The following is a 19,855-nucleotide window of genomic DNA, read 5'->3' as shown; positions in this document are numbered from 1 at the left end:
TTTGTTAATTGTTTTCTTAATATTATATTAAATAAGGTATTTTTTATTTTATAAAATCGATTTTAAGAAGTATAAGAAATCAAGATTTTAGATTTGTAAAGGAAGCAATTATAAATCATCTTCATACCCATACAATTTGAACTTAAAAAGTTTATAATTAATTAACTTATAATATTTTAGTAATAAAATTGATTTCTATTTAACTAATAAATTTTGTTCATATCTTAATAACGTGCTTAATTTTTTGAGTTTAAGGCCCAAAAATAGGGGGGTAATGAGTCATATATCCACTCCTAAATCAATAAATAAAATAAAACCAAAATAAACCGAAAATGTAAAATAAGTCCAAAAATTAACTATTTGGTGGGCCCCATGCACCAATCCTTTAATTTTCTCTCATTTTTGCCCTTTCATAAATATTTTTTAACCAGTAAACCAAAGGTTTCTAATGGTTGAGTTAATACAATTGTTATTTCCATAAATTTTATGAAATAATATTTATGGTGCATCTTTAATGTCAATCTTTATTTCCAAAAACTTACATTTTTCTAAAGTAACTTGGCAAATCAATAGATATTTACATAAAACTAGTTTCTTTTTTTCAAAATTCGTTTTTCTCTTTCTGTAACTCTATGTTCTTTGAATTCAAGAAAATATATTATTTCAAAAACTTGTATTTGTCTAATGTAACCTACCAAATCAATTGATATTTACCTAAAACGAGACGCTCTCTCCCAAAAATGAGTTTCTCTCTCTGTAACTCTATGTTCTTTGAACTTCAAGAAAGTATGAATTTGTGATTTGCTTTTTATCTCTACCTCGATCAAATCAGACATCTACAAATTCGTTTGTGATGTATGTCCAATTTAAATTGATCGTTAGAATCTATAAATCTCTATTACTACAATCTTCTTAAAAATTAATTTTATTCCAACCAAAAACTTTAATGTAACATTTTTTTATCACTTTTTGGTAAAAAGTGAATGTTTAAATCTCTATCACTACAATCTTTAAAAGTTATATAGAGTGAAATTGTTTTTGCTACATTTTTTGTATTCTAATAGCATTTCTTACATTCTATTAGCATCTGTTGAATGAATTTGTTACAGTAGGTTAAAAAGAAAGTACTATTTTGCTAGCATCTTATTGATTCTAATAGCATTTCTTACATTCTATTAGCATCTGTTTGAATGAATTTGTTACAGGAACATATTTAAAAAGCAAATACTATTTTGCTAGCATCTTATTGATAATACTAGTATTTTTTACATTCTACTAGCATCTGTTGAATGAATTTTTTACATTCTACTAGCATTTTTTTACATTCTACTAGCATTTTTGACATCATCAGGAGTAAATTCTAACTCTACTCCTCCAAATATAAATTTCTTTTTATCAGTGTTGAAGTAGCATAGCAGCTCAAACACTGCCCGATGTGGTTTCACTTGATTCTCCATAATTATCTGACCTCGGATTTTTGAGTTACACTATCCTTTACAGCCACCGAAGTTCGACAATCGACTTTCTTGTCGCTCTGGAGCTTTAATCTTACCATTTGTCTGAATCTGCGAAATGACTAACAAAAAACATATATACTAGTTAAATTACAAATGTGTGTTAATCAAAATACCATACAAACAAGTTTGGGTACCCGTAATTTATGTGTTTCTATAAGAAACTAAAATATGCTAGTCAAACAAGTCAGTTTTTTTTTATGAAACTAGTTTTGAGTAGTAACCATTACAAGGTTCTATGATAAAATTCAAAAATGCTAGACAAAAAAAAGGAAATTGTTTATGCAATCCGATATATTTTGGACTTATTACACCATATAGTGTTTTATGGTTGTCAAAAAATCAGGTTTAGGTTGTAACCATTGATAAAATTCTATAAGAAACTTCGTAATGCTAGACAAAATATTAACTTTTTTTTAAGTCACTATATTTTATATCTAAAACTATGCTTGAAATAATCATTATAACTACAATACAAAAACCTAAATTAGATAGAAACCTAAATTGTGGGACTATAATTAAAATTTTTAGAGAAGATGTAGTAGTAACTAAACTTTATAAAGAGATTAAGCTCTAGATGTTATTTCTTCAAAGAAATTATACAACAACAGAGACAATGTAACCCTAGAAATTTCTTGTTGCATGAGAACCTTACTCTTCACTGTGAACTGATTTAGGGTTTCAAAAATAACTTCCATTAATCCACATTGAAACAACTAAACCCTAGAAATTTCTTAGTAGCTGATCAATTTCAAAAAACTAAATCATAAGAAAAGTTGTACAAATCAAAACCTAATTCGTGTTGTGTTGTAAAAATCAATCTAAATCATAAAAAAAAGTTGAAGGAACAACCAAAATGATGAAAACCTAAATGCAATTTACTTACTCTTCACTACTGTAGATGATGAATGAAACCAACAATCGATTTTCTGTCTCTCTCACTCGATGCTTTCACCTTTTCACTCGGTTTGATTTGGGCGTCGATGATGAATGAAATCAAAACTTAATTTGAGTATTAGAAAGTGACGATGCTCCTCTCTCTATTTCCTCAGTTTGATTTGGCCTAATTCTAATAGAAATGAGAAATCTAAAATAAACGGAAAAGGCAACTCTTTTTCCGGAAAGAAAGTTTGTTTTTGAGGAAATCATTTAATGAATCTCTAAATATTATGGTATATTTTATTTTGGCTTATTTTTTTTTAACTTAGGATAGGTTAGGTAGTAAAAGTGAGTGGGAGGATAGACATATAATTTACTTTGAGTGGATTTATTTTCTATTTCAAATTATCTTTGGTCTCTAGACTCATCGATCATGCGATTTTGGACTTAAAACCCGTCCCCCGTTTATAATATCTATATAACAATTCAGCTAGGTTTTGGTGTCATGTCATAAACATTGTCTATAAATCATGGCCGTGCAATCTCCATTGGTAAATCATGTCCCTTGATCTAAAGCACTATATAACAACCTATATTTGAACTTTATTTTTCAGCCGATTATAATGCTAACCGAACCCCATGATCTCTGATGTTTGCTAGTAAGACATGAAAATAACCCATCAGAATCTCTTACTCGGGCTAGTTAGTCCAGTTGGAGCAGTTACTCTCATGAATTGTGTGTTTCTCTTGTCCATGTGTCTTCTACGGTTGGGGTGAGCAACGGTCGGTTTTTTTTTGTTTTAGCTTGAGCCGAAGCGAACCAATAAGTGGCGGTTTGTCAAAAGAAGGAAATATGAGCAGAATTTTAGTGAGAAAAAATCAGTGGGGAGATTTCTGAAACCAAGAAGGAAATACGATTTTTTTTTACAGAAAGAAGGAATCGATAGTATTTCTAAAGGAAGGGATTTGATTTTTATTTTAGTGAGAGAGGAGAAGATAGGGAGTATATTTTACTTCCTCTTCACAGCTAAATGAGGAGGAGATTCAGAGTTTGATTGAAGATTCAACAGATTTTTAGAGACAGGGTCGACTGTTGAGAGCTCTTGACTTCTCTTCTATACTTAGTGAAACAGAGAGAGAGAGCGTAGCAAATCATCTCATCTTTGGGGGGGTCGAATCCTCTCTGAAGCTCAACTAAATATAAAGATATCAGAGAGAGAGAACCAGAGACCATTATCATCTTCTTCTTCCTCTGTTTTCGTTTATTTTTGTGAGAGAAAGGGAGAAACAGAGAAACAGAGAGAGAAGTTTGTACAGAGAGAGAGATCGTTTGTATTTTCAAGTTTTAACATTAGATAACATCTCTTTTTTCAATTGGTTGGTGTTTGTTGAGTTGAAATTGAATTAAAAACAGAGAGAGAAGCAGTGGAGAGAGAGAGAGAGATTTGGTGGAGAAGAAGACCACGTTTGGATCGGGAGATTCGCTGGAAAATTATTTTCCCACTTGCTGGAAAATTACTTTCCTTATGGTGTTTTTGGCTGCGAGACAGGAAATCAGCAAGAAAGGTCTAATTCTTCTTCCATTTTCTCCCTTATTCTTTATATTTATTTTAATCTTGTATTATGATTAGCTAACCATCTAATCTAGGCCTAGGATGAATCCCATTTTTGAGCTTTTAGAAACATATTTTGAATTGATTAATTCTCTAACTGTGCTTCGATGGTTAAGTTCTTTTCTTAAATCGGTTATCTTTTCATTTTGTATGCTTTTAGATTTGATACATCATGCTTAGGTTAAATCCTTTGATTGTTTATACTTATCACTTGATAGATAATATAGTTTAGAGGTTTGTTTTTCAAAATAAAATGATTATCATCAATCGGGTTTTAATGAAAACATCTTCCGGAATTTGGATAGTTCATTACTTTGAATTTTGAGTTATAAAAAGAGAGATTTAATTGATTAGATAATTATTTGTTCTAAATCTGATTTTATGTGGTGAATTCCTAAACCCCAAGACTTCCCTCATTTGAGTTCATCTCTTTTATTCGTTTTAATGCTTTATTATTTTATCACAAAAAAAAAAATCAATTTTCAAAGTAAAATCTGACTAATTCTAAGTTTAAGAACGGGTTTGACTAGTCTCTGCAGATCGACCCTGGTCTTACCGGGTTTTACTACTTGACCCCCGTGCACTTGCGGTTATAGACCTTTTAGGCCAATCATTTGCTTTAACACCAAAAAAATATCTCTGATTTCTCTTTCTATGCTTAACTTCCTCGATGCCCGATTGGTTCATCCAGTTTCTCAACAAAAAAATTGGTTCGTCCAATTCCTCATCCAAGGTCAGATTCAATCTGCTTTCACCATGATCTCTCCTCCATTATTTCCAACTTCCCCGTAATAAATTCATTTAAACCAGAGAAACTGTACAAACATATAGTTCTACCAACGTCAATTGGAGTTCCAGTACTCCGTCTCTCACAGTTCAAAGGTCAGTAACCTTTTTCCAAAAACCCATAATAAATTCATTTGTTGTTCGTTTTCTTTTCTGTATGTAGTAATTTTTTGGAATTCTTAGCTTGATCCACATATTTTATTAGCTTGATTTGTTTGGGTTTCATTGAGTTGTTTTATAACCGATAGTTATATAGATTTCTTTTCTGTATGTAGTAATTTTGGGGGTAGATTATTAGCTAATGAATTCCATATGCACTTCCATTCATTATTAGCTTGATGCACATAAGGTGTTTGCATAAATGTTCAATTGATGATTAATGAAATTTGTTGTAAAATTAATGTCAACATATGTGTACTGATTCAAATCCCGTCGGGCTTACGTCAACATATGTACAGAAAATGTATTTGGTAGCCTAACTGTTGTTGTTATCATAATTGAGTACCATGATACATTCGTTTCTCATGCATAATGCAAGCAATTTCGAGTATATACATGGTCGGATTCTATATGTACATGGTCGGATTCTATATACATGGTCGGATTTTATATGAAAGTCAATTGACATATTTCATGTTTCCTTAAAATTTCAGGTTACTGCATCAATAATCCAGGATACGGCTATTGGAAAGAACTATGCTTCTGATAAGGTAGACTGCACAGCTGTTGCAAGTTTCTGAGTTTCTATTGCAACTAGGAGAAATGTTGAGTATACTCTGATTAATATTCTCAAGTTTACCTCTTCTAATCTCTGAGCATTCAGCCATTTCTATGTTGTCAGCTAATTGATGAGACTTCATCTTTGAGAATTCAACCATTACTCGCACTTACAAAACCTAATTTTTTAAAATCTAAAAATGAGTATGAGAGAATTAAAGTCTATTCTTTTGTTTAGGTTTAGTTTTTAGAATTAATTGCTTAGATCTTATTTATTTATATGTTGAAACATGCTTTTGTGCAGGCAACATGTTTGGAAAAACTTTATGAATCACTTACTAAAATGAGATGGAAAGAAGAAGGTCCTCCCATCCCCTCCAAATTCATCATCTCTACGGCTCGGCCTCTTGAGTAAGTTTTTTAGTTTCCTTTTTGAGTTTCATTTATCTTATTGCATTAGTAATTTCTTACTCTATGAGGTTTATTTTTTAGCCTATGATGGTCCATAGCTCTGTCCTCTTACTCCATTGGGAATTAGTAAAATTTCAATTTGTTAGTGGGCTGAAACAAAAGGTGGGTGGAAATTAGTATGAATTTTTCATTGGGAATTTGAATATCAGGTTTTCAAGTTTACATGGCATATTTTTTTTTTAATATTTACATGATTCTTTATACAAAAAAGTAGTAGTCATTGCATGATTTAGTGCATCTCTTCTACAGTTATTGCATGATTTAAACATTTTCGATCTTATGAAATTATATTTTGGTTATATTCTTTATTTTATTTTACTTTTTTTTTTTGTTGAGATACAACGGAACTATCTAAACCAAATATACAACTCCTCTGGGAGATCTAATAAAGAAAGCCACAACCATGTTCCCCTATTCATTCGACTCCATTTTGCCACCTGGTCCGCTTTGTAGTTGCCTTCTTTAGGAATATGAGTATAGATCACCTTGGTAAAATTTCCTTCCAGCTGGTGCACTTTATCTATTAGCTTTTCAGTCTGCCAGGTTATGTCTGTTTGCTCCTTGTTAAGTTTCTGAACTATATTTAGGTTATCACGTTTAATGTGAAGATAAACAATCTTCTTTCGAGAGCTTTGATGATGGCTCCGTATTCACATTCTTCAGCATTTTGACCACGAAAAGTGAAAGCCGCTGCCGCGAGGAAGTTTGCCTGGTCATCGTGCATAATACACCCTATCCTCGCCTCTTCCTGCGCTGCTATAAAGGAAGCATCCACATTAATTTTAACAAAAGGAGGTGTTGGGGGTGACCAAACGATAACCTTTTCAATCTGCTGTGAAGTACTTTGATGATTTTGGATATTAGCAATACATTTGATTTTATCTATGATCAGCATCGGGACAGGATTCGTTGATGCAAAACATTTATCACATCTTGCTTTCCATATATGCCATAGTACTGTTGCAAAAAGGCTACTAAATTGTTCATCTATATCTTTCCAAGAAGTAATCTTGTCGAGAATATTAAGGATATTAATTGAAATAACATTGAAGTGCAGCCATATAACCTTAGCTAAATCACAGTGTAAAAGTACGTGAATCATAGTTTCTTGTTCTTGACAAAATTCGCAATTATAGATCTGGCCAATATATTTACCAATTCTATCTCTTACCGGAAGACTGTTAGTACAAAATTTCCATAGGAATAGTTTGATTTTGGGCAGAATTGGCAAATGCCAAATAAAAGCCCAATCATTCGTATCATAAGGATAGTGTTCAGTTCGCAAGTAGTAGTACATGGATTTTATAGTGAACTTACATGATTTGGTTAATGACCATCTGGCTATGTCATCCAGCTGCTCCTGTATATTAACACTCAAAATTGCATTGCGTATATCCCTTAAAGCATTGAATCAAAGTATTCGTATCCCATTGATTATTCCTAATAAGTTGTGATACCTTGGTGAGATTACTATTATTAGTATTGTTTAATGGGGGAGGATAATTGGGTATCCAGTAGTCCTGCCAAATATTTATATTCGTACCTTTATTGATATCCCAAAAGGTTAGATTGGACACTTTGTCTACATGATTGGATATGGATTTCCAAAGCCAAGAGTGATGGTTCTTAGCCTCCTTAGGTTTATGATCTTTGGTGAAATACTTAGCTTTAAGGATAGAAACCCACGGGGAGTCAGGATTTTTGATGAGACGCCAGACAAGTTTACTCAAGAAAGCTTGATTATCCAAAATAGGGTAACGAAAACCAAGCCCTCCTAATTTTTTTTGGAAGACATATGGCCGACCAGTTAATAGTATGGATGGATTTGGGTTTTCCCCGCCAGAGAGCTCTTTGAAGAGCTTCAATGCGATTACTTATACCTTTAGGTATGGCAAAGCATTGCATTTGGTATCGGGGAACAGCCGCAGCTATTGTATTGATTACAATAGAGCGGCCATCTTGGGAAAGGAGAGAAGCTTGCCACTTGGACAACATATTCTGGATTTATGTGACGAGGGAAGAAAACACTTTCTGTTTATTAGCTCCAATGAAGAGATGAGTGCCGAGATATTTATCAAGATTAGAGGATTGGTGAGCTTTTAAATTATGAATAATCTGACGTTTGAATTTCGGGTGCTGTTTTTCGAGAAAAAGATAGTAGATTTGTCGAAGTTAATCCTCTGGCCAGAAGCTGAACATAAAGTATCAAGAATGTGCTGAAGCGAAGAGATATTCTCCAGAGAATTTTGACCAAAAATGATGCAATCGTCAGCAAAGAGGAGATGCTTGATATTAATGCTGGTTCTAGGGATAGGAAAACCTTTGAATGGAACAACCATTCTGTTAGTTTCTAAAAGACGACTGAGGCCTTCCATGACTAAAGTGAACAAGAAAGGAGAGAGAGGATCACCTTGTCTAATACCTCTACTGACATTAAAAGTCGGGCCAGGGCGTCCATTAATCAGAACAGCCATGGTAGAAGTAGAAATACAAGTATGAATGAGATTAATCCAGTGAATCGAAAATCCCAGCCGACTCATGATAGTCTCTAGGAAATTCCATTCAATACGATCGAAGGCTTTAGACATATCAAGTTTAAGAGCGAAAAAACTTTTCGAACCCCGAGTGAGCTTAAAAGAGTGAGTGATCTCTTGACTGATAATAATATTATCGGTAATTTGTCTACCGGGAACATAGGCAGACTGAAAAGGCGAAATGATCTCAGGAAGGACTACTTTGAGACGATTGGCCAGAATTTTGGTGATGATTTTGTAAGTAGTGTTCATAAGGCTAATAGGTCTATAGTCAGACGTAGTCTGCGGGGATTTGGTTTTGGGGATGAGGCAAATATGGGTATGATTAACCTGCTCAGGCAGGTAATTCTGATGAAAGAAGTCTGACACTAAAGCGATAAGATCCGCTTTCACTGTGTCCCATTTAGTTTGATAAAAGTGAGGGGGAAAGCCATCTGGACCCGGAGCAGAATCATATTTAAGCGACATGACAGATTTGTGGATCTCAATTTCAGACGGCATATTGGTAAGAATAGTATTCTGAGAGTTAGTAATTTGGCCATCAAAGAGATCAAGTAACTCACTGGAGATACTTGAGCCATTAGACTTGGAGATAGCTTGAAGGTTAGAAGAGAAGATATTGGAAATATCAGAGGCTTCCTGCAACCATGAACCATGGTTGTCTTTAATGGCCGTAATTTGATTTTTCCGATTACGATTAATGGCTTTAGCGTGGAAAAATTTTGTGCTCCGGTCTCCTAAATGGATATTCTCATTTCTGGATTTTTCTTTCCAGAGACTCTCCTGTTGATTATAAGCCTCCTCCAATTTATTATTCAAATCCTGATAATTATCAGGGTTATCAGTATTCTGGAGAGCCTCAGTGAGAGCACGAATCCGGTTGTCCAAGTGACCAAACACAAGTTTATTCCACCTGGCTAGTTTAACCGCTAATTGGTTGAGTTTCGGCTGGATAGGAATGGAAATGATGGGCCAATGATCACGAATGAAATTACCACAGTCAGGATGAGACATCCAAGTCCTAATAAATTTAAAAGGTCACTTACCCAAATTAGAAGTGGTAGCAATAGTCTGAATGATGGGGATGTGGTCAGAGCCAACCCCAGACAAATGAGTAACAAGAGAGGAAGGGAAATCCATAAGCCAACTGTGATTCGTGAGGGCTCTGTCCAATATTTCCTTGATGAGGGTGCCCCTAAAATGTTTGTTAGTCCAAGTAAAAGTATTGCCTCGAAAGCCCGCATCTCTCAGGCCTAACTAGTTAATAGCAATATTAATTTTATTAACATAGTGGGGAAGCTCCTCTTTACCACCTTCCTTCTCCGAAGGATGAAGGATGGTGTTCAAGTCTCCTATGACCACCCATGGGTCTGAAGACTCAGTATTTTGATTAATAAGAGTGTCCCATGGTACCATTCAGTTCTTGCTATATGGGCTTCCGTAGAAGCCCGTTAAAACAAAACTAATCCTGTTACTGATGTGGGTACATTTAGTATGAATAATATGGTCGTCCGCATATAAAATCTCAACATTATACTCATTAGTCCAATACAAAGCAAGCCCACCGGCTTTATTCTTGGGCTCAACCAAGAAATGATTGTACTCCGCATGCAAAGGTAGAAGTTTGTTAAGTTGGTTCTTAGTGCTCTTGGTCTCAGACAGGAAAATAAATTCAGGTTTGTGGGATTTAATAAGAGTATAGAGGTGTTTGCGATTTAAGAATTGCCCACATCCTCTAATGTTCCAAGCTAAGATGGACAGGTCTGGTCTCGGGTGGTCCATTCTAACGTCTAAAGGCACCACAGAAAGGAGAGAAAGAAAAGAGGAAAAAGAACAAAACAACAATTAACCTCCACCTAAGCTAAAGCAACGAAGCAAACAGAAAGAAGGAGATGCTAGAAAACCAACAGGAAGAGCTAAATCAACAGGAAAAACAAGACTAACATAAGATTACATATAATAAACTACACCAACCATACAAAACAAGCAAGAGCAACCTCCACCTGGTACTAGTTGCCACAGAACCAAAAAGGAGTCCCACTAACTTGTGGCTAATGCCAGAAAGTTAGTAGGCTCATCAATTTGCCTCTAATCAATATAAGATCCAAGGCTAAGCTCTTTGGCTACTGGTACCAGAGAGTAACCACAAAAGAGGCTAAGAAGCCAACAAAAAGACCTGCAACACAAACTCTAACGAAACTAAAAAAGATTAAACAGAAAACACACACTACTACTAGGAACAAAGAACTAAGAAGACTGATCTGGTGGGTGAACACCCTCCCCTTCCTCCCCTTGCACAAGAATATCCAAACTACGAGATAATAACATTGATTCCTCAAGAAGGATCTGGGTCTCCTGATTATCTGAAAACATGGCCTGAGGTTGATTATCATCTTCTGAAAACTCCGAGGAGCTGATCGAATGGTGACTGGACTGATCTCGAATCCTCTTACTCGAAGGGTTAAAGAGAAGATGGGGTGGTGTAGGGTGATGAACAGGAGAAGATGGAGGTGCTAGAAGTAAAGGTTCTACAGGATCAGGGGAGATAATAATGGTATCATACATGGTATCATCCATGGGGTCTGAGTCAGATTGTTCATCTTCACCAGAGTAATAGTATTGGAGAGGAGAGGGACACCTATTCAAAGGATGCTCGATAATACGACAGTTTTGACATATAGCTCCTGGAAACTTTTTGTAACTGAGCTTGATTTCTGTCACTGTATCTTGAAAGATGGGGTTGATAACTGCCAGCAGAGGAGAGCGAACATCATACAAGAAATGAATCCGGATAACAGGGTTGTTAACAAAACCAAGGTTTCTAGGCCGAATCTGTATGATCTTATCCATACATTCAAAGATAGCTTCAAGATCCTCCTTGTTCTGTATAGCCTGTCGAATCTTGTAGAGAGTACACCACATTGGTTTATAATACAAGTCATCTGTACTCTCCGAGAGTGGGAAACTTTTACTTAATGTTTGTTAAACCTGTTTTCTTTCTTTATGTAGATAGTGAAACATGTTGGGGAAAAAGAAAAATGACGGATAACTACTTAATTTGTATTAATCTCCTTATACGTTTGGGTTAGTACTCATCTCCCTCCACTTTCAATTAAATAAATTTGAATTCTTTTCGTATAATTATGTTGTTGAACTACTAACATTTCATTTATTTTGTGTTATATAGGTTTGATGAGCAACCGAAGCTTTAACTTACAACTTTAACTTTCAAGTCTTTCTTGATCAATTTGTGGAACACTTCATATTTGTTTGGCTTTATCTTTGACTTAGTTAACTTTCTATATTTATGATTTTAGTTTTGTATCAGTTAAAATTTGGGTAAAATATAAATTTTAGTTATGTCAATTTACATACATTTATATATAATGTATTTGGTATAGCACTTAAAATTACTTCCTTGCTTAATCTTTTGTTAACTAATGAAATAAACTTGATTCCCCCGCTTACGAAGTTAAAAAAAAAAAACTTGATTCTTCTTACTAAGGTAATGGAGGATTGTAATAATTTGCTTTACCTTTGCTCTCCGTAATATGTAAATGGAGGATTGTAATAATTTGTTTTACCTTTGATTTATTGTTGTTGGATAAATATCATAATTATTTTTCTTTTATTTTCTTTAATAAAAATTATATTCCATTTTTAACTTTTCTTTCAGAAATTTTTAAACATTATAATTATTCAAATGATAACCATGATCTTTTCTGTTGAGCAAAATGTTCAAAATATTTTAAGATTTACAACATTTTCTCAATTTTATACTACTTTCTTCTAGACAGGTTGTAATGCTTGATCTTAAATCTATAGTTTCTTTTCTAATGCAAGGTGATTTTGGCTTCGTCATTTTACTATTAACTAGGTATCTCTCGCGCCATGCGGACGCGGTCAATCCCGCCGGGCTTACGCCAGGCGTGGTTGAAAACCTTTGTAGCACAAGCACAACGAGTTTAAACATTCACTCGGGGTGCATGTAACACGATGTCTACGTAAATCGTCGTCTGACGTCACCCAGACCAAGCCCAAATCTAGATGTGTTAGCACTGTGGTGCATATATTTCTTCATATAGTGCTAGCACGACTACGTTTATGCTCGGTCTGGGTGACCCCAGATGACGATTTACGTAGACATCGTGTTACATGCACCCCGAGTGAATGTTTAAGTTCGTTGTGCTTGTGCTACAGAGGTTTTCAACCACGACTGGCGTAAGCCCGACAGGATTGATGTCCATGCTAAAAAGGAATTGTCCTGAGCTTAGGAAGAAACCAGCAGAGGCAGCAGTCAATGGGATACTGCATATCTACTTTGGTTTCTATATATATATGGATCACCTCCTACTCAATTTATAAATTACTCATAATCTTGTGTGATTTTTTGGAATGATTTACAAAGATGGTGTTTGGAAAAAAAGAACAAGAGATGCTCATGATATTTCTTCATCTCACACCCAAGATGTTGATCAAGAAGATATTGAAATTCATAATTTGGAAGAGAGTTCTGGTGAAGATGACCATACTACTAATGCTAACAATAATTCATGTGCAGGAACCAACAGTTCGAACAAATCAAGACAAAAAAAGATGATTCAAATTCAAAAGAATCAAAACCATTGCATGATGAAGTTATTTTCTGTTGGTTTCGGGGCCTACGGTTCGATTCTTGACAGTCTAATAATATAACAATACCAAAATATATAAATATAAAAGCGAAAAAAACTTATCTTGTTTGATCGAGGCGAGTGGTCACTCTTTCCTTAAGACAATCATGTCCCCGCAACGGTGCTAACGGTCTACAGACATTTGTCTCCCAAGATACAACGATCACGTCATATAGAAAGAAGCACTACAATTCTATATGCTCCATCGAACTATCCAGTTACTATGCTCTCAAAGACGACTCTAGATGACTCGACTATTGTCTTTAAATTTATAACTAAACGCTGTCCAAACTTATATAAAAGAGAAATCAAATGGTGTATTTATAGAGTTAGTGGTGACTCTACAAATTCACAAGATGCCTCTCCATTGGGTTGTGTCTACCCCTAACTTGTGTCTTTTCACAAGTAACCATTGCATATAATTTCAGTCAAATTAAAAATTATTTATTACATAAGTAATTTTCCAACAATCCCCCACATGAGTGAAATTACCAACAAAAGACAGACGACTTACAAACAAATGACAGACAAACAAACAAACAAACATACATAAATATGAGAGCATAACAGGAGATATCATGCATTGGGAAAGATAGCTTTTGGCTTTGAATCTTCCGTAGTAAATAGATACCGGGTTTACAAGGACCTTAGTGAACTATGTCTTGAACTGGGTCCTATGAACTGTAAACCGATGCAGTAGCTATCACACATGATACTCCTTGTAACCTTCCGTTCTCGGTTGTGTTCATTTCGGCCTTGAACATTCTCGGGTTTCATGAGCGCTTTAGAGAAGTCGGCCATTACGACCTTCTCACGGAACCGGCACCAGTTCACACTCATATAGGTGATCTCCTATTAACGGTATCCTGTAATACCCCACTTAGAAAACAAATTTCTAAAGTATAGGAATCATTAAAAGATAATCTTATCCTCACTTATTACAGGCAACACTGATTCATCCTAGGAATGGGTAAGAGAATACTCTCTATCAGTGTTACTGGCGAGTCAGTATATAACTTCAGTTTCCCATTGAACCTAGATCTTGGGATCTCCAGTCAACTAGGTTGGGTTTCCGTTATGACTTTACTCATTTACTTTAGGCAATAATCCCATTCCCCTTGATGACAATTGCTCGTTATTGACACACCATTACTAGTTGGATCCTGTTAGGTTGTCATTCAACATATATACACTAATAATTGATTCATACTATCAAATTGTATAGAGCAATCGTTATATGGTAATACTATGTCGACGCATATACCATGACTTACCATATTTCATTTTGAATATCCTCCAAGAAATTTATTTTTCTTATGTTATCTATGTCAATTAACATCTGTTATATTGATTTCGACAAACAGACTGGATATTCATTTAGTTGTATTAATCGAATTATTGTTCGCAGTATGCAACTAATCAAAAATTGTATCTTATATACCCGTTCATAAGCTTCCATTTACATTATTTAGAACTCTCTATCGGTACGATTTCAGGGTATAATTTTTTCTTAAATTTTCAAGTGTTTGCGTAAAATCTCATTTTTCTATGTTCTATATAGAATGAAGAGATGTGTATTCTTAATAAAGTTTCCTCAAAGATAATGTAAAACAGTGTTTACGACAATTTCCATTTGGTACTAGGTCGGCCGCCCTAGTCCCAAATTGTTACGCTTTACATTCGAGTCGATCGACTTTAATTTTAACTAAGAGATCTACCTCTTAATCATATCTTCGAAGTATTCTTATAGTCTCACTAATAAGAATTTGAGCACATAAAATTACCTTTGTAATTACACCCCCTTGTATTGATATTGCTTATGAAAGCATTTTTTAGAGTCATACCCCCACATTAAATGTGAACACGATTATGCAATATCATAGCTTTACGCTTTTCCCCTTGATGGGAAACTCCCCCACATTTCTTTGTACGAAGTCGTGAAGCCAAACTTAGACGATGCTAGGCTGCCCTGCGAAGGATCTTTGTGTTTTTCTTTTTAAAAGATTTTGATGTCTTCTTTAAAGAACATTAACGAGAAAGCAACTATGACATATCATCCATGTTTCCCCCACATTTCGTGACTCTCACTAAGATGTCATGAAACCAAAAGTTTGTTGCGGATATTGAGTATGTCTCATGATAGGATTACGTTAGAAGATAATGATCGTAGACCCGACCTTCATCTTCTCTTAGAGATAACTGAACAACAAATTTGTATATAGATAATATGTTAGCTTTCTTATATACGTTTTTTTTTTTTTTTTCATTTTTCTCTTTCAGGAATTCAGCCTAGTTGACATTTGTAAAGCCTCCAAAATGAAATCATTACAAAATAATTCACCATTCAAGTAGTGTAGCTAGTTACTCATCACTTTTATGACTGAACTAGGACTAATTATTTAGCCTCTGTCATTCCTTCACTACTTTGGCCATCATGCCAACAGTAGCCACTACTATGCATGGTTCATTTCAAAAACCAATCATGATGGGAATCCTAGGAATGTAACCTCTTGGCGCCTCTTCAGTCGATTGGTACCAACAAGAGATAGTACAGAAAGATTCAGTTGTTGTATGTCAACTATGTCTTCCTTCCTTCTGATATTCCGGTCTGAGTCACCCTTTATTGACAAGTCGTGTAAAGGAACAATTAGGTGAATCAAACAGTCAAAATATTAGAGATTAGTATCCCTGCATGAACCCACACCTCAGATAGATCAATAGAAAACTGTTATAATTCTGAAGGGATAATAGCAAGTGTTGTATACATTAGAACACAGTTATCCCGATTTGATGTACGTCGGCGTTTGTGAAGATCATATGATATCACAAATACATGAAAATTTCTAAAACAGTGAATCGGTAAGTACTTTTTCAATGTAAAGAACTGGTTCATCTTACAGAATTAAGAACCTTTCTTTTATGATTTTTATTACTCCACCTGGATGTCGTATTCAATCTTTCTAAAGACTCGCATCTCACTATGTGGTCTCTTTCACGGTTCCATCTACAATCAAAATTCTTTACTCTTTCTCTTTTACAATCAACCATATGGTCATCCACATGTGTATACATGTCTTGTACTTACAACATGAAGCGGGTAAGTTTGCATTGATCTGATTAACCTCATCTTGGTCATAAGAACGAATAAAATCTAGGCACGCAATCTAAATGCTCCATTCAACATAAACAACCCACATTTGATCTACTGCAAATTCCCTGGCCCAGAATTTCATCTTAATGAAAATTGCTAGCCATGAATAGCATAAACAGATCCAAACTTAGTTGCCCTTAAGAAAGTTCTTTTCCCTCCACTCTGACTAGTTTTATCAACTGGGAGTGTTATTAGGAAGATCAAGAGAATTTTGATTTCCTGAATTTTGAACAGCTTTCACCAGAACGTTCTTGTATATTGCCTCTAGAAGTAAAAGAAAAACATGGAGTTATTTATTTTATTTATATTGAATCACTTGATATTGTTGTTCTCATACAAGAGAATTTGAGGCAGACATAAACGTTGTTCTTGAACAACCCTCACAATGAGAAAACTTAATATATATGACGTGTCTAATCTTTGTAAATCCCGCACACTTCATGATTTCACATTGTCATGAAACAAAACTCAGGTCATATCTTATTGAATTATCCAACAGTTTCAGGTTATTATTAAAAACGGCATTGTGAATTTCCCAATTGTTTTACTTTGCGAAAACAATATATATGGCTTTTAAATTTCGACATGGTGCCTACATATTATAATTTGCCGCATCCCGCACAACTCGGGTTATTCCAAAGAGATATTGGTTGTCTAAAAATGCCTCAAGACGACCAAACAAAGCCAAACCATGCCGGCCTTATGCTAACAAATTCTTCTCCATGACACCCTCTACTAAAAGAGATATGTGGTTGTGGTAACCATTACTGTCATTAAGTATTTTGTGTCATTTGTCCCTATAGGAACCCCTTTATATGATAAGGTGAAAAGACGACATGATGATCATTTTCGTACCTTCTTGCTTTATGAACAGCAGGTTCAACACACAATAATACAATTCTCACATGGGCTCATTGTACAGTAGTGGTTAGGATTTAGAGAAAGGTACATTATATCTTTCTCTTTCAGCAGAATCATCAACGAGCCAAAAACACGCAAGGAGTGCCGCATTTTCATTCCAACTGGAGGCATACCGCAGCGTTCGGAAAACACAAACCACTAACTTGGATTGCTCGGAAAATTCCTTTCATGATCTCAAATAATATGATTGCACCTGTTACGGATAAATTGTACGAAAAGATCCAGAAAACTCTATGCTGAAAAAGAAAATCCAAGTCGCTAATAATAATCATTTTCTTCTCCCTTATTGTTGGATGACTTAAAAAGTGAGATTTTAACAAGTCTATCTCTCTCTAAAAATTTATTCGTGCCTCTCTTTATCTCTTAGGAGAGTGAATAGATGTCCCACATATATATAAGTGAAAATGACAAAAAATTTCTACAGTCTGAAAGCATCTAAAACGCAATATCATCATTGATTACTTTCATGAACCAAAATCAAATGATACTTAACATTTGAATAAGAACGCATCCAGCTTAATGGCCATTAGATGTAATATGAGGAGAAGTAATCACCGAGAGTAGGTCGAATAACCATGAAATATACCAAATCAAACTTGTCCATTAAATTGCATACAAAATTCAAATTACACACAATAAAATAAAGAAATGAAGCATTGAGTCTGATGTTGCATAACTTTTTGAAGTAAGGTGTCCCATGAGTGAACGGATACCGTCAAAGGACATTATTTATGATGAACTTTGTTATATGTTTAGGTGTCGTTTGGCAACGAGAAGTAGAAGTACTTTTGCTTGTAGTAGAAGTTCTTTTGCTTTAAAAAAGTAAAAAAAATTTAAAAGTATATTTGGCAAAATTGTTACTTATAAGTAAAAAAGTCAAAAAGTTAGTTTGGTAACTCAATTTACTTTTGATAATTTTATTTTTCTTTCTCATAGAGATACTTGATTTTAATTTGAATTTATTCATGATTTCCATGATTAGTCTTGTATAAGAAGTAGTGGTGATATTGGTAGTAGTGGCGGTGTCATGAAGGTATAGTTATGGGTTGTGGTGGTGGTTGAGGTTTGATTGTGGTGGTGGCAGAGAGGTATAATAGTGGCAGCGGTGGTGGTGGAGGTATGATGGTGGTGGAAGAGATGGTGAAAGTACGGTGGTGGTGATGGTGGAAATACGGTGGTGGTGGCGGATAAGGTATGTGAGTGATAGTGACAGAGTTATGGTGGTGGTGGTGGAGGTGGCAATGGTGGTGCAAGTATGGTGGTGGTAACGGTGGAAATACGTTGGTGGTGGTGGATAAGGTTTGTGAGTGATAGTGACGAAGTTATGGTGGTGGTGGTATGGTGATGGTGGTAAAGGTGGTGGATAAGATATGTAGGTGGTAGTGATGGAGGTATGGTGGTGGTAGTGGTGGTGAAGGTATGGTGGTGGCGGCAGTGGTGGTGAAGGTATGGTGGTGGCGGCGGTGGTGGTGAAGGTACGGTGGTGGTGGTGAAGGTACGGTGATAGTGGTGGTGGTGGTGGTGGAGCTACGAGGTGGTTGTTGTCGAGGTGTGGTGGTGTATGGTGGTGGTGGTGGTGGTGGTACGTAGGTGGTGGTTAAGGTGTGGTGGTGTATGGTGGTGGTGGTGGTGGTGGTACGTAGGTGGTGGTTAAGGTGTGGTGGTGCTAGTTGAGGTAGGGTGGTGGGGGAGGTGCAATGCTTGTTGTGGCGGTGGTGAGGGTAGAGTGGTATGGTTGAAGTTTAGCTGTGGTAGTGGAGCTGAGATAGACAAAAAAAATTCGTCAAGTAAAGTTCATGCATGTCTCAAAAAAAAAGTTACTTTACTTTGAAGTCAAAAGCTAAAAATTTTAACTTCTAAAAAAAGTCAAATTTTAACTTAAATGAAGTCGATAATTTTTGCGTACCAAACTAACTTTTTGACTTTTCTACTTAAATAAGCAAAAAAGTAACTTATTTTAGTGTTGCCAAACGACACCTTAATGTATATAGGTTTACATGAACAGGTATGAACCTACGGGCAGTGGCAATCCCTTCTATTCAAGCAATATCATAACTTAATTTGAAGAAACACCCAACCTCCTATGTGTTAGCATGCACATCTTACTGCCTTATGGGAAGTGGGGGTGTTAAATGAGTTTGATGGGCATGTTGACATACAAGAAATATCAACAGTTCAGAGAGACAATGTACTTTCTAAGTCAATTTAAGAAGCACGTTTGTGTACATAATTACTTTCTATTGCTCTCCGTGAACACAACAAATTTACAATTTTAGGGAAATCAAATTGAATGATAGAATGTGTTACACCAATTCCTAAACAGTAACATAGAAAATTACTACTGCCAACTTAAAAAAATAACTACACAGGCCACAAACAATTGGTTTCTCCACATAAAAGTTTGAACATGAGAAGATAATATTATACATCACTAACACTGTCAAGACCCGAAACAACCTGATTGTCTTAAGATTGTTGGTTTCGGGGCCTACGGTTCGATTCTTGACAGTCTAATAATATAACAATACCAAAATATATAAATATAAAAGCGAAAAAAACTTATCTTGTTTGATCGAGGCGAGTGGTCACTCTTTCC

At 35.2% G+C, this 19,855-nt stretch overlaps 1 long non-coding RNA gene across 1 annotated transcript; it reads left to right on the top strand.

Moving 5' to 3' along the window:
• The first annotated feature begins 4,630 nt into the window (after positions 1–4,630).
• On the top strand, positions 4,631–11,924 carry LOC147544259 (uncharacterized). The gene is made up of 5 exons (XR_015223177.1): positions 4,631–4,888; positions 5,446–5,502; positions 5,814–5,920; positions 11,524–11,598; positions 11,702–11,924. It is a non-coding gene; the product is annotated as an uncharacterized LOC147544259 (long non-coding RNA).
• The last annotated feature ends 7,931 nt before the right edge of the window (positions 11,925–19,855 follow it).

The sequence above is a fragment of the Eschscholzia californica genome, unplaced genomic scaffold, assembly GCF_041429995.1.
Source record: "Eschscholzia californica isolate CP2 unplaced genomic scaffold, dmEscCali1.0.p SCAF_4, whole genome shotgun sequence".
Taxonomy (NCBI): domain Eukaryota; kingdom Viridiplantae; phylum Streptophyta; class Magnoliopsida; order Ranunculales; family Papaveraceae; genus Eschscholzia; species Eschscholzia californica.
The sequence above is the reverse complement of the archived record's forward strand: the minus strand, read 5'-3'. Positions and strand labels throughout refer to the sequence as shown.